Raw genomic sequence first — 14,171 nt, 5'->3', positions numbered from 1 at the left:
AAGGAGCTGTCTTGTACGTTTTCTTGCTCTGCACCTGGAGTTTTCTCTAGGGTTGGGTAGGACACCTCAAAAGCACCGTGTTGACATCCCTATTTTAGAAGATTACCCTATGCGTGTTACCCTTTTCATGTTGAAACTTCTAGACTGCGGTAGAGGCGAAATACAGCAGAAAATCCCCGAGGGTGGGGGATGACTGAGGGGGAGTTGTTGCAGCCTTTGGGTTTATAGGTAAGGAAAGTGAGCCACCTAGAGTCAAGCCCTGGGACCTCATTCTCAGCCTGGAGGCGTCAAGGCTCTCAACAGAGTAAGCTAACTTATTTTGATTTGAAAATTAACTGAAAGTCATTGGCAGTCACCGATAAACTGTATGATTTTGTTTGCTAAGTTACAAACTCATGACTTCCTGTGTGATTTTTCTCACGAATGTACTGAATGACTGTGATGTGTTTGTGCTTATGTAAATAAACGTTAATCATTTTAATGATGTGTCTAATGGCTCCACGACCATGCTAAAGCTTATGACAATGTCCATGTTAGGTACATATACCCGGGGTGCAGGGTGCAGAGCACTTCTTTTCAAAATGTTCAAGGGAATACTTACACATCATGAAGGCTTTGAAGCTTTATTTTAAATTGTCTCAAAGGACGTGTTTTTGGGTTTTCTGGTAAGTGCTTCAGCAAAGGTTAGAAATTATGCTTTAATTTGAGGGGATAGGCACTGTGCTCCACAATGCTACAAAAAGAACTGCAGGAGAAGAAGATGTAATAAAATAAAAAAAATTAAAAAGGCTGTCGGGGTTGTTCTTGTATTGTTGCCCTTGTGACACCCCTGTCTGTAACCATTTATCACCGAGACATTTTCTCATCAGTAGACAAAGGATATATTCCCTACTTGATATGTAGGGCTTCAGCTGCTTAGCTCTCATGAATGCTAATAGGAACACAACCTTCTTTCTGCATATAGGTTACTTTTCTTATTTTAATATCAATAGGCAGTGGAATCCCTGTGAGAGCCACAGTGATAGAATTTCAAGCACTTCCATACATCAGACTTCTACCTGTGTTCTCTGTATGAATACTTTCTCAATGAAATCTGCATGCATGTTCTTGAATCATTATTTGTGGTTAACAAATATGCAGTAATTAAATGTTTTACAAAAAGGCAATAATAGAATTATATTTTATTATTAGAATACACAAAAGAAGCAGTTAGCCATGGATTTTGGCTGAGTTCCAAAAAGCTGGTCAATAGGAACAAATACTTTGCAAAAAAAGATGTCCTCAGTGCTCAGCAAAGCCAAAAGGATTTTTAGTGTTTTGAGTTCTCATTTGACACAGGCTCCATTACTAGGCTGCAGATGAAAGAATATGCAGTTTCTGGGAATATGTGTTTTTGTCACTGATGTTTAGGTTTTGTGAGATGCTCCAGAGTAAAATTTGTCAATTGATGCAAACTATTAGGAGTGTCATTTGGCAATATCTATCACAATTAGAAATGCAATTGACTAAACTATTACATTGCTAAGTAATTACCTTCAATTTACTTACAGATACATATGTATAAGATTTAATAGATATGTTCAGGAATGTTTACTACAGTAATAGCCAAAATGTGAAAATATTAGAACTGTTCCTCAGTAGCTGACTAGAGCTTCTGGTGCTTATATTAAAACAATGTAATACTATACTTTGGATCAAAGCAATGAGGTTAGTCTGTATATGCTGATTTATTCATGCATTCACCTAAGAAATTTTTGTTGAAGGAAAAGTATATGCAAGGTCTTTATTCTAGGCATTGGGGATATAGTGCTTAAAAACACAAAGTCCACTTACTCATGGATCTTGCATGACTGTAAGCATGTAGAAAGATCTCTAAAATACATTTTAAAGAGAAAAATAGTAATTCCTATACAGAAGGTGTAATCTTATTCCTTTGAAATAAAATTTTAAATGTACATCTCCCACTCTATATCCTCCCCCGCACAGTACACACCCATTTATATATCTACATAGGGAGATGCATTAATTTTTTTTTGTCTGGAAAGTTAATCAAGGAATTTTTAGCAGTGGTTGAAAGAACTAGATGTGGCAGGGGAGTAAGCAGAAGTTTTTGTGTTTTTTTTTTAAACAGAGTCCCACTTTGTCACCTTTGGTAGAGTGCTGTGGCATCTAGCTCACAGCAACCTTCAGCTCTTGGGCTTAGGCGATTCTCTTGCCTCAGCTTCCCAAGTAGCTGTGACTACAGGCCCCGACCATAATGCCTGGCTACTTTTTGGTTGCAGTTTGGCTGGGGCCGGGTTCGAACCTGCCACCCTCAGTATGTGGGGCCAGCGCCCTACCTACTGAGCCACAGGCGCCGCCCTAAGCAGGAGATTTTTGCCTTTTCCTTTTTATGTACCTATATAGACTGAAATTTTATTATTACATGCTTTTATTATTTAAAAGATTGAACATACTCTATTTTTTAAATAACTAGACTTGTTTTATCTATCTTTTAATTATTCCTGAATCTGCAGTCAAGCAGCAACCAAAGGGAACAGAACAGTGAATTCTTTTTATGTTTCTCCTTGATTTCCCTCTGACTTCTTTCAGCCCTGCCCTTTCACTTTCTCCTGTCTCATTAGCCTTTTCTTCCTAATTCTGTTTCCCAGAAGCAAAGCTGTCAAGATCTGTTGTATCATAAGAAAATATTTAATCTCAAGTGAATTTAAAATTGGATTATAGGGTGAAACTTTTAAAAACTTCCCTTCTCTCTAATATTCAAGCAATCTATATAGAAAGAAAATTATTGTGTCTCTTCTCTAGATATCTTGAAAAATAACCAGACTACATGATTAGATGTACCAGATGACCCCCCTGGTTGCCTTTTACCCTGTGTTTTTTTTTAAACATAGTGATTATTATAATTACAGCTTTGCCATAACGTGGATAAAAGAAGAATCACATCTGGCGGCTCAGTGAGTAGGGTGCTGGCCCCATATACCCAGGGTGGGGGGTTCGAACCCGGCCCCAGCTGAACTGCAACAAAAAATAGCTGGGCGTTGTGGTGGGTGCCTGCAGTCCCAGCTACTTGGGAGGCTGAGGCAAGAGAATTGCCTAAGCCCAAAAGCTGGAGGTTGCTGTGACACCACGGCACTCTGCAGAGGGTGACAAAGTAACACTCTGTCTCTAAAAAAAAAAGAAGAAGAAGAATCACATCATGTGTACTTCAGGAATCCAGAGGTGCCTATTAATGCTACTAAGTAATTCATGGATATGACTTGAAAATAACCATCACAATGTCTTCCTCCAAACAGACATCATTAAATTCGCTGCACAAATATTAATTATCCTTAAGGGTCCTCAAACTTTTAAACAGAGGGCCAGTTCACTGTACCTCAGACCGTTGGAGGACCAGACTATAGTTAAAAAAAAAAAAAAACTATGAACAAATTCCTATGCACACTATACATATCTTATTTTGAAGTAAAAAAACAAAATGGAACCAAATACAATCACACCTCCGCAAGTGGCCCGCAGGCCGTAGTTTGAGGACCCCTGCCCGGAGAAAGGAATAGGTACGTGCTTGTAATTAAGTAGAATATAACTTGAAATGCCTTGTTTCCCATGGCTTTACAATCACTGTGACCACACAAACAAATCAGTGAAGTAGATGTTCCTGGACCTGCAACATGCTTGGGTTTGTGCCTACTCCTCCAAAGATCGAAGATGGTCAGACAGAATTCAGTTAAGTCCATGACTTCACCAGCAAAGGAAACCATGAGGCACGACCCAGTAAATGGAACTGGGTGAGAGTTGGTGTTCTTCTCCCAGAAGCAGAGAGCAAGTCAAAATGGAGTCCAGACTGGACATCCAGTGAGCTTTCTTAGGTGTTGAGTAGTGCAGTCAGGAGTCAGGGAAGGAAGGTAGTGAGGAGAGAGTGGAAGAGGCAATGGCATCTTCTCATTCTAGACTAGGTCTTTCCAGATAGTCAGAGATTGCTTCTGTGACAATCCTCGGCCTAACCAACAGTATCCGAAAAACCAAGCAAGAAGTTCAACAGTATCTGAAAAACGAAACAAGAAATTCAAAAACCAAGCAAGAAGTTCAAAAGCAGGCTCAGCACCCATAGTACAATGGTTATGGCACCAGCCACATACCCCAAGGCTGGTGGGTTTGAAACCAGCTTGGGCCTGCTAAACAACAATGACAATTGCAACAAAAAATAGTCATGCGTTGTGGCGGGTGCCTGTAGGCCCAGCTACTGGAAGGCTGAGACAAGAGAATGGCTTAAGCCCAAGAGTTTGAAGTTGCTTTGAGTTGTGACACCATGGCACTCTACTGTGGGTGACATAGTGAGACTCTGTCTCCATAATAAATAAATAAATAAATAAATAAAATAAAGTTCAAAAGCAAAACTTTTGCACTCAAATAAAGAATAATAGGGTAGTGAGATGTACTACCTGAAGTGAAGGCAGTGCTTACCTGATAATTACATCTATTCATTCAACAAATATTAATTAAGCAGCTACTGTTTTCAAGCCCTGCTTTAAGCACCAGAGATCGGTAGTGAACAAATAGGCCCGATCCTTTTCCCTTGTGGAGTTTATATTCTTGTGGTGGAAGTAAATAAATGAAACAATGTGTTAGGTGGTGGGAAGGGAGTGGAGAAAAATTTAGGAGGCCAGAGGGCTTCAGATTGGAGGAGGATCCCCACACAGTGACAATTCTTCTGGAGAGAGGGGAGTTCTGCCTGGTGAACTGGGCACACAGCATGGGTGCTGGCATGGCTGGAACCGATGGCACTTGGCGGGAGCCACACCACACAGGACTTTGTAGGCCAAGGACTCAGGCTTTCACTTTGAGCAAGATGGGAAACCACTGGAGGACTCTGAGCAGAGGACATGATCTACTATTTGAAAGTATCCAATAGGTGGCCTGGAGTGGAAATAGGGAGGTAAGTTAGGAGGCTTTTGAATTAACTCAGGCCAGAGGGAGATGGCTTGAATCAGAGAGTAACACCAAATACCACATCAATTTGGATTAAAAATTCTTGATTTAAAAATATTTTTTCAAAGTCCCCAATTCCATGAGGATTCTCAATTCTGGCCTTAGAAATATTTTTCACTGGTTCTTTCTTGCATATTTTGATTAGTGATGATGCACTTAGGGTCTCTTTTCCCCATTAATTCTAAATAAGCCAGATTTGCCACTGTAGCAATTGTTGGATCTAAGTAATGTTTCCTTTGTTATTTCTCACCATGCTTTCTTTATTTACAGTTAAGATTGAGTTGAATATTTCCCCCTTCTTTCCAAGCTTTAATCCTATCTGGCTTCTAATCTCTTTGGAATTATTTGAAGCAAAAAATGCCTGGTGACTTCAAAGACTATTTCACACTTGGACTTAGTGGGATAGATAGAAAGAGTGGGGGAACCTTCCATCCTTTTCATGCAGAATAATGTGTTTGGCAGTGATGCATGCTGATCAATGAGCAATCAGTTCAGAAGAAACATACAGAAACTCATTTCTTTGATTTGTTATTTAGAAAAGTACTTATTTTTCTTTGGAGTAGTTTTCCATTTTTAATCTAATCTGTTACTTTGCAGGAGAGTCAATTTGTATTAATTGAAGCTTGATTAACTTCCCTTTTCTTACGATGTCCTTAAGATCATATTACATATTTGGCTATAAATAGCATAACACAATATAAATGAGTACTTGGTTTATAAAGAGTTCTAAATCTTATTGTTTGCCATTTCACTGGAAAATAAATATTTTACACCAGTTTTCTAAAGAAAATTTATGTATTCTTGGCTTTGTAAAAGAAAATTTGTATAGGCTTACAAATTAGGCATTCTTTGCTTACATAATAATTAATGAAGATGCAAAAGAAAAATGATTTGTTTTGTATACAAATATTACAGTTGGTCATAAGACAAAGCCATGAACTTATATAATCTGTCCTAGTAAAATTGATATGCCCTCCCATCTACTTTATCAACTGGGTGAGATAGAGTTTGGAAGTGGATAGATGACAACATAGAAAAGGGTTCATAGCAAAGTCTTTCTCTCTCTCTGTGCTAATGTCCATGTTCACCTTTTTTTCGGTACCTGCCCTTTACTCATTAAAATTCTGGTTTCATAAAACTAGAGGTAGATGTATTCCTTGATCACTTCTAAGAGTTTTGTAGTAAAATAAATAAATAAATAAATAAATAAACTAGAGGTAGATTGCTCCTGCTAGTTGTATGTGTATAATGAGAGCACCCTTAGCATTGCCAAGGGACTGGAAGACTTCAGCAAAGAAACTATGATAATGGTAACATCTATCTCTTCCAACATTTAGGAAGTTAAGGCTGTCTGTGCAAAACTGACAATTTAATAACTACACCAGCTGTTGTCAAAATGTGATTTGAGGACCCCTGCGAATCCCCAGGATTCCTTCATAGAGCCCACAAGTATCTTCACAGTAATCTGAAGAAGTCATTTGCCTCCTTCACTGTGTTATCACTTGCACTCATACTGAACCCTTAGAGTGAACTGAGGCTGTGGCACCAAACTGTTAGTCGTCATAACATTCTCTACTACTGCACATGCATTTAAAAAAAAAGTTTACTTAAAAATGTTCCATGATTGGGCGGCGCCTGTGGCTCAGCAAGTAGGGCGCCAGCCCCATACACTGAGGGTGGAGGGTTCAAACCTGGCTCCGGCCAAACTGCAAAACATAAAAAAAATAGCTGGGCATTGTGGTGGGTGCCTGTGGTCCCAGCTACTCAGGAGGCTGAGGCAAGAGAATCGCCTAAGCCCAAGAGCTGGATGTTGCTGTGAGCTGTGTGATGCCACAGCACTCTACTGAGGGTGACAAAGTGAGACTCTGTCTCTACAAAAAAAAAAAAAGTTCCATGTTTAAGTAGTAAAAAGTATTCATTGCATTAAATCTAAACTCTCGAGTACATGACACTTCATTATTCTTTTTGATGAAACTGGACATATGCATAAAGCTCTTCAGCTGCGTATCAAATAACAATGGATATCTAGAGGAAAAGCTCCAATGTCTAAGTGGGAACCGAGCAATCCATTCTTATCAAAGGGCACCATTTTTAGTAGAAAGGATGACTGACAAAAAAAACTATGGTCAATCAAAGATATTTAGTGGACATTTTCTTTAAAATGGACAAAGTAAACCAGTTACTTCAAGGAAAATAAGACTGGTTGCTACTCTTGATAAAACTCAAGTTCTCAAGCAAAAATCAGACTTTCAAAAAATTTTATTGCCTCTGTGATATTGGCAGCTTCCCAAAACTAAAAGAAGATATTAATAACGTGGTTTTTCAAGTATAATATAATAAAGTTTGTCAATACTTGGAAAATCTGTATAATTCGAAAAATCGGTGTTTTCCAGATAAGTAATGTGCAATGCTATGAATCATGCACAAATAAAAAAATTCATTCAAAGTAATGAATGAAAGCCAAGAGATTTTAATGTGATTAAGTATAAAAACTTACCAATTTATTTTCAGATGCTACATTGCAACTAACCTTTAAGAAACTACCATTCGGTTTCAGGGGGTGGAGCAAGATGGTGACCGAGTAACAGCTTACCTGCAACTGGGCATGGTGAGTCTGAGGAGAAAAGACTCCAGGCAACTTTGGCTGGTGGGATCTGCCTATACTCATCCCTTTGAGGATATATGGAGTCACCAAGGGATTTCTGGACCCAAGAGGAGGACAAAAACAGTGGAAAACTGGAAAGTGGTTGCATGTGTTCCATCGACCTATTCCCGCCAGCAACTGTAAGTACAAGCAGCAGTGAGACTGCAAACCGGAAAGGCCTTACCTGTGAACTGTTTTCGTGGTTTTGGACTTGGCACTCAGTTGAACTGCCTTGGGGAGAGCTTGAGCAGGAGTGCAGAGAACTTTGGGCATTGTCTACGGCCCCAGACTGAGCCGCTGAGCTGGACGGAGCTAATAGTATTTGGCTGTGGGCCGCAGGGAGCCATTGTGAGAGAACTGCCTTGGCAAGCTCCGCCCTCAGAGTCGCAGAGCAAGGACTGGGTGGGAGCTAGTAACCTAGTGACTGAGCAGCCTAAAGGCAGGGACTGAGCTGCCTTACAGCCTTAACCCTCAGGGGCAGAGTGTGACGGATTTTGGCACACTGGAGCCTTGGGCTGTTGCCCTGGGTAGAGTGCCTTGGCGTCACAGCTCATAGGAACCTCAAACTCCTGGGCTTGGCACCACCTGGACCTCCATAAGAGCTGCGCCCGCCAGGCGTCCGCAAGCCCTGACCAGGAACTGCAGGAACCACACAACCCCGCGTCCTCCCTCCCTACTGTACCCTCTCTGCCTCCACACCAGCCCGCTTGTCTGGCCAGGGACACTGGTAGCCGCGTGCCCTCTGGAGCCCTCCCTGCCTCTGCGCAGAGCCCTTCTCCTGGCCAGAGACTGCTGGAGCCTTGGGCTCTCTGTGCCAAACTCACTGAGCACCAGGCACTCCCAGAACCATGCGCACCACCTCCCACCCTGTTGCTGGATCCGGATGTGTCACACTCTAGAGCTGCTTCCACAACCAGAACTCCCTAGCTGGGGCAGCCACTGAGGAACTACACAGGGTCACTCCCTACAAAGATCAAGCAACAATAGAGTGATCCTGCTGGTGTCCAATCTTGGAGAGACATCTCCCCTTCTCTGAGGATGGCCAGAGGCAACGGTGAAAAACAATCATGAGGCAAAATCAATAGAAAAACTCTGGCAATATGAATAATCAGAGTAGATCAACTCCCCCAAGGATCAATGGGACAGACACAGCACAAGATCCCATGCACAAACAAATAGCTGAGATGTTAGAAATCAAATTCAGAATCTGGATAGCAAATAATGTCGAATTACAATTCCAAGCAGTAACCCAAAAGATATCTCAAGAATTCAATGAATTCAAAGACCAAATGACCAAAGATATTGACACATTGAGACAAGAAGTTGCAGTGCTCAAAGATCTGAGAAACAGATCTTTGTAGAATCCCTCAACAACAGAATGGAGCAAGCAGAAGAAAGGATTTCTGACATTGAAGACAAAGCTTTCAAATGCTCCCAAACTCTCAAAGAGGAAGAGAAATGGAGGGCAAAAATAGATCACTCTCTCAGAGAGCTCTGGGATAATTTGAAGAAAACTAATATTCGTCTTATAGGGATCCCTGAAAGTGATGAAGTGACTTCACAAGGCATAGAGTCTCTTCTCCATGAGATTATGAAGGAGAACTTTCCAGACATGCCAAGAGATTCTGAAATTCAGATAGCAGACAGTTTCAGAACTTCAGCATGACTCAACCCAAATAAGACATCCCCCAGACACATCATAATCAATTTCACTAAAGTTAATATGAAGGAGAAAATTCTGAAAGCAGCCAGATGAAAGAAAAACAACACCTACAAGGGCAAGAATATTAGAATAACTGCAGATCTCTCTGCTGAAACCTTTCAAGCTGGAAGAGGATGGTCATCAACTTTTTTTTTTTTTTTTTTTTTTTTGGTTTTTGGCTGGGGCTGGGTTTGAACCCACCACCTCTGGCATATGGGACCAGCGCCCTACTCCTTGAGCCACAGGCACCGCCCTGGTCATCGACTTTTAATCTCCTAAAACAAAATAACTTTCAACCCAGGATCCTGTACCCATCTAAACTGAGTTTCATTTCTGACAGAGAAATTAAATACTTCAGTTACATTCACATGTTGAAGAAATTTGCCAGAACTAAACCAGTTCTCCAGTATATTCTCAGACGTATCCTCCATAAAGACCAGCATAATCCTCCACCACAAAAGTAAACCCACCAAGAAAATTTTGATCACATTTCAACTTCCACAGTTGCAAAAGGATTAAAAATGTCCACCGGACTCTTGAAAGGCTTATCAATATTCTCAATTAATGTGAATGGTTTGAATTGTCCTCTAAAGAGGCACAGGTTGGCGGACTGGATACAAAAACTCAAGCCAGATATCTGCTGCATACAAGAATCACATCTTACATTAAAAGACAAATATAGTCTCAAGGTGAAAGGATGGTCATCTATACTCTAGGAAAATGGAAAGCAGAAAAAAGCAGGTGTTGCTATCCTATGTGCAGACGCAATAGGCTTTAAACCAACTGAAATAAAGAAGGCTAAGGATGGACACTTCATATTTGTTAAAGGTAATACTCAATATGATGAGATTTCAATTATTAATATTTATGCACCCAACCAGAATGCCACAGCCAATATCGTATTGAATGGAGTTAAATTGAAATCATTTCCACTTAGATCAGGAACCAGGCAAGGTTGCCCACTGTGTCCATTGCTCTTTAACATTGTAATGGAAGTTTTAGCCATTGCAATTAGGGAAGAAAAGGCAATCAAGCGTATCCACATAGGGTCAGAAGAGATCAAACTTTTACTCTTTGCAGATGATATGATCGTATATCTGGAAAACACTAGGGATTCTACTACAAAACTTTTAGAAGTGATCAAGGAGTACAGCAATATCTCAGGCTACAAAATCAACACCCATAAATCTGTAGCCTTTATATATACCAACAATAACCAAGCTGAAAAAACAGTAAGGACTCTTCCTTTCACAGTAGTGCCAAAGAAGATGGAATATTTGGGAGTATACCTAACAAAGGACGTAAAAGATCTCTACAAAGAGAACTATGAACCTTTAAGAAAAGAAATAGCTGAAGATGTTAACAAATGGAAAAATATACCATGCTCATGGCTGGGAAGAATCAACATTGTTAAAATGTCTATACTACCCAAAGCAATATATAATTTTAATGCAATTCCTATTAAAGCTCCATTGTCATACTTTAAAGATGTTGAAAAAATAATACTTCGTTTTATATGGAATCAGAAAAAACCTCGAATAGCCAAAACATTACTGAGCAACAAAAACAAAGCAGGAGGAATCACGCTACCAGACTTGAGACTCTACTATAAATCAATAGTGATCAAAACAGCATGGTAATGGCACAAAAACAGAGAAGGAGATGTCTGGAAGAGAATAGAGAACCAAGAGATGGATCCAGCTACTTACTGTTATTTGATCTTTGTCAAGCCAATTAAAAACATTCAGTGGGCCGGGCGGCACCTGTGGCTCAAGGGAGTAGGGTGCCGGCCCCATATGCTGGAGGTGGCGGGTTCAGCCCCGGCTAACAACTGCAAAAAAAAAAAAAAACATTCAGTGGGGAAAAGACTCCCTATTTAACAAATGGTGCTGGGTAAACTGGCTGGCAACCTGTAGAAGATTGAAACTGGACCCATACCTTTCACCATTAACTAAGATAGACTCTCACTGGATAAAAGATTTAAACTTAAGACATGAAACTATAAAAATACTTGAAGAAAACTCTTGAAGGAATCAGCCTGGGTGAATATTTTATGAGGAGGACTCCCCAGGTAATTGAAGCAGTATCAAAAATACACTACTGGGACCTGATCAAACTAAAAAGCTTCTGCACAGCCAAGAACATAGTAAGTAAAGCAAGCAGACAGCCCTCAGAATGGGAGAAAATATTTGCAGGTTATACCTCCAATAAAAGTCTAATAAACAGAATCCACAGAGAACTCAAACGTGTTAGCAAGAAAAGAACACTTGACCCCATCTCAGGGTGGGCAAGGGACTTGAAGAGAAACTTCTCTAAAGAAGACAGACGCACAATCTACAAACACATGATTAAAAAACTCATCATCCTTAATCATCAGAGAAATGCAAATCAAAACTACTTTGAGATATCACCTAACCCCAGTAAGAGTAGCCCACGTAACAAAATCCCAAAAACAGAGATGTTGGCATGGATGTGGAGAAAAGGGCACACTTCTACACTGCTGGTGGGAATGCACACTAATACATTCCTTCTGGAAGGATGTTTGGAGAATACTTAGAGACCTAAAAATAGACCTGCCATTTGATCCTATAATTCCTTTACTAGGTTTATACCCAGAAGACCAAAAATCACAACATAACAAAGACATCTGTACCAGAATGTTTATTGCAGCCCAATTCATAATTGCTAAGTCATGGAAGAAGCCCAAGTGCCCATCGACCTACAAATGGACTAGCAAATTGTGGTACTTGTATACCATGGAATATTATGCAGCCTTAAAGAAAGATGGAGACTTTACCTCTTTCATGTTTACATGGATGGAGCTGGAACATATTCTTCTTAGCAAAGTATCTCAGGAATGGAAGAAAAAGTATACAATGTACTCAGCCCTACTATGAAGCTAAATTATAGCTTTCACATGAAGGCTATAGCACAAGACTATGGGGAAAGGGCCAAGGAAGGGGAAGGGAGGGAGGGTATTAGGTGGGGCCACACCTAGGTGCATCTTAGAATGGGTACAGGCGAAACTTACTAAATGCAGAATACAACTGTCTACATATAATAACTAAGAAAATGCCATGAAGGCTACGTTGAACAGTTTGATGACAATATTTCAGATTGTATATGAAACCAGCACATTGTACCCCTTGATTGCACTAATGTGCACAGCTATGATTTAACAATAAAAAATAAATAAATAAAATTAAAAAGCCAGACACACACACACACACACACACACACACACAAAAGAAACTACAATTCATTGAGTCTTGTTATAGTATCAAAAACTAATATTCACAATAATCTTAAAATCCTTCTCCTAATTCCAGCTCTGTATATAAGTGAGGCATGATTTTTTTATATACTTCAGCCAAAGCGGCGTATAGAAACAGATTAGATGCAGGGCAAATACAACAATCCACTTGTCATTAGAGCTAGTAAATGACATTAGCAAAATTGCAGGATTGAAGATCAACACATGAACATTACTGGTATTTCTCTACACTAAAAGTGAAAAACCTGAAAAGGAAATTTTTAAAAATTCCATTTTCAAGATGGGTGGGTGGTGGGGATTCATGCCACTAACTGTAACACTTTGGGAGGCTTTGAGACCAGCCTGAACAAAAGTGAGACCCTGTCTCTACCCAAAATAGAAAAATTAGCCAGGCAAGGTAGCCTCCACCCATAGGCTCAGCTACTCGGGAGGCTGAGGCAGGAGGATAGCTTGAGCCTAGAAGGTAGTTCCAGCTTGCAGTGAGCTAGGATCATCATCCCTGAGGCCCTGGCAGTAAAGTGTGCGCACATGCACACACATTCATTTTCAATAATATAAAAAAGAATAAAAATACTTGGGAGGAACAAAACTGGTTCCAACCAAGGAGGAACAAAACTGATATGCTGAAAGTTATAAAATAATGCAGAAGGAAATTAATAAACATCTAAATAAATGGAAAGACATAGTGTGATGATGGGTTAGAAGACTTAATTACTTAATATCATTGAGATGTCAATAGCCCCAAGTATCTATAGATTCAAAGAAATCTCTATCAAAGCTCTTTGCCGCATCTCCGCGAGAATGAAGACCATTCTCAGCTATCAGACTGTCGACATCACTCTGAAAGGACGCACAGTTATTGTGAAGGGTCCCAGAGGAACCCTGCGGAGGGACTTCAACCACATCAATGTGGAACTCAGTCTCCTCGGAAAGAAAAAGAAGAGGCTCCGGGTTGACAAATGATGGGGAAATAGAAAGGATCCGGCTACTGTTCACACTATTTGTAGTCACGTACAGAACATGATCAAGGGTGTTACACTGGGATTCCGTTACAAGATGAGGTCTGTGCATTCTCACTTCCCCATCAACGTTGTTATTCAGGAGAATGGGTCCCTTGTTGAAATAAGAAATTTCTTGGGTGAAAAATATATCCGCCGGGTTTGGATGAGGGCAGGGGTTGCTTGTTTGGTATCTCAAGCCCAGAAAGATGAGTTAATCCTCGAAGGAAACGACATTGGGCTTGTTTCAAATTCAGCTGCTTTGATTCAGCAAGCCACAACAATTGAAAAGGATATCAGAAAATTTTTGGATAGTATTTATGTCTCTGAAAAAGAAACAGTTCAGGAGGCTGATGAATAAGATCTAAGAGTTGCCCAGCTGCAGCAAGACACCACATGATATTCCTTAAGATCTCTTTGTAATTTTAGCAATGCAATAAAAAATGCATTAATTTGGAAAAAAAAAAAAGAAATCTCTATCAAAATCCCAAGGACCATTTATGAGAATTGAGAAAACTGATCCTAAAATTCCTATCAAATGTCAAGGATCCTGCATAGCTAAAA

The 14,171-nt window shown here is 40.0% G+C and overlaps 1 pseudogene; it reads left to right on the top strand.

Annotated features, from left to right (window-relative positions):
* Positions 1–13,410: 13,410 nt before the first annotated feature.
* LOC128582890 (60S ribosomal protein L9-like) lies at positions 13,411–14,031 on the top strand (annotated as a pseudogene).
* Positions 14,032–14,171: the final 140 nt, after the last annotated feature.

The sequence above is a fragment of the Nycticebus coucang genome, chromosome 1 (assembly GCF_027406575.1).
Source record: "Nycticebus coucang isolate mNycCou1 chromosome 1, mNycCou1.pri, whole genome shotgun sequence".
Taxonomy (NCBI): Eukaryota; Metazoa; Chordata; class Mammalia; order Primates; family Lorisidae; genus Nycticebus; species Nycticebus coucang.
This window is presented reverse-complemented; position numbering and strand designations above follow the sequence as displayed.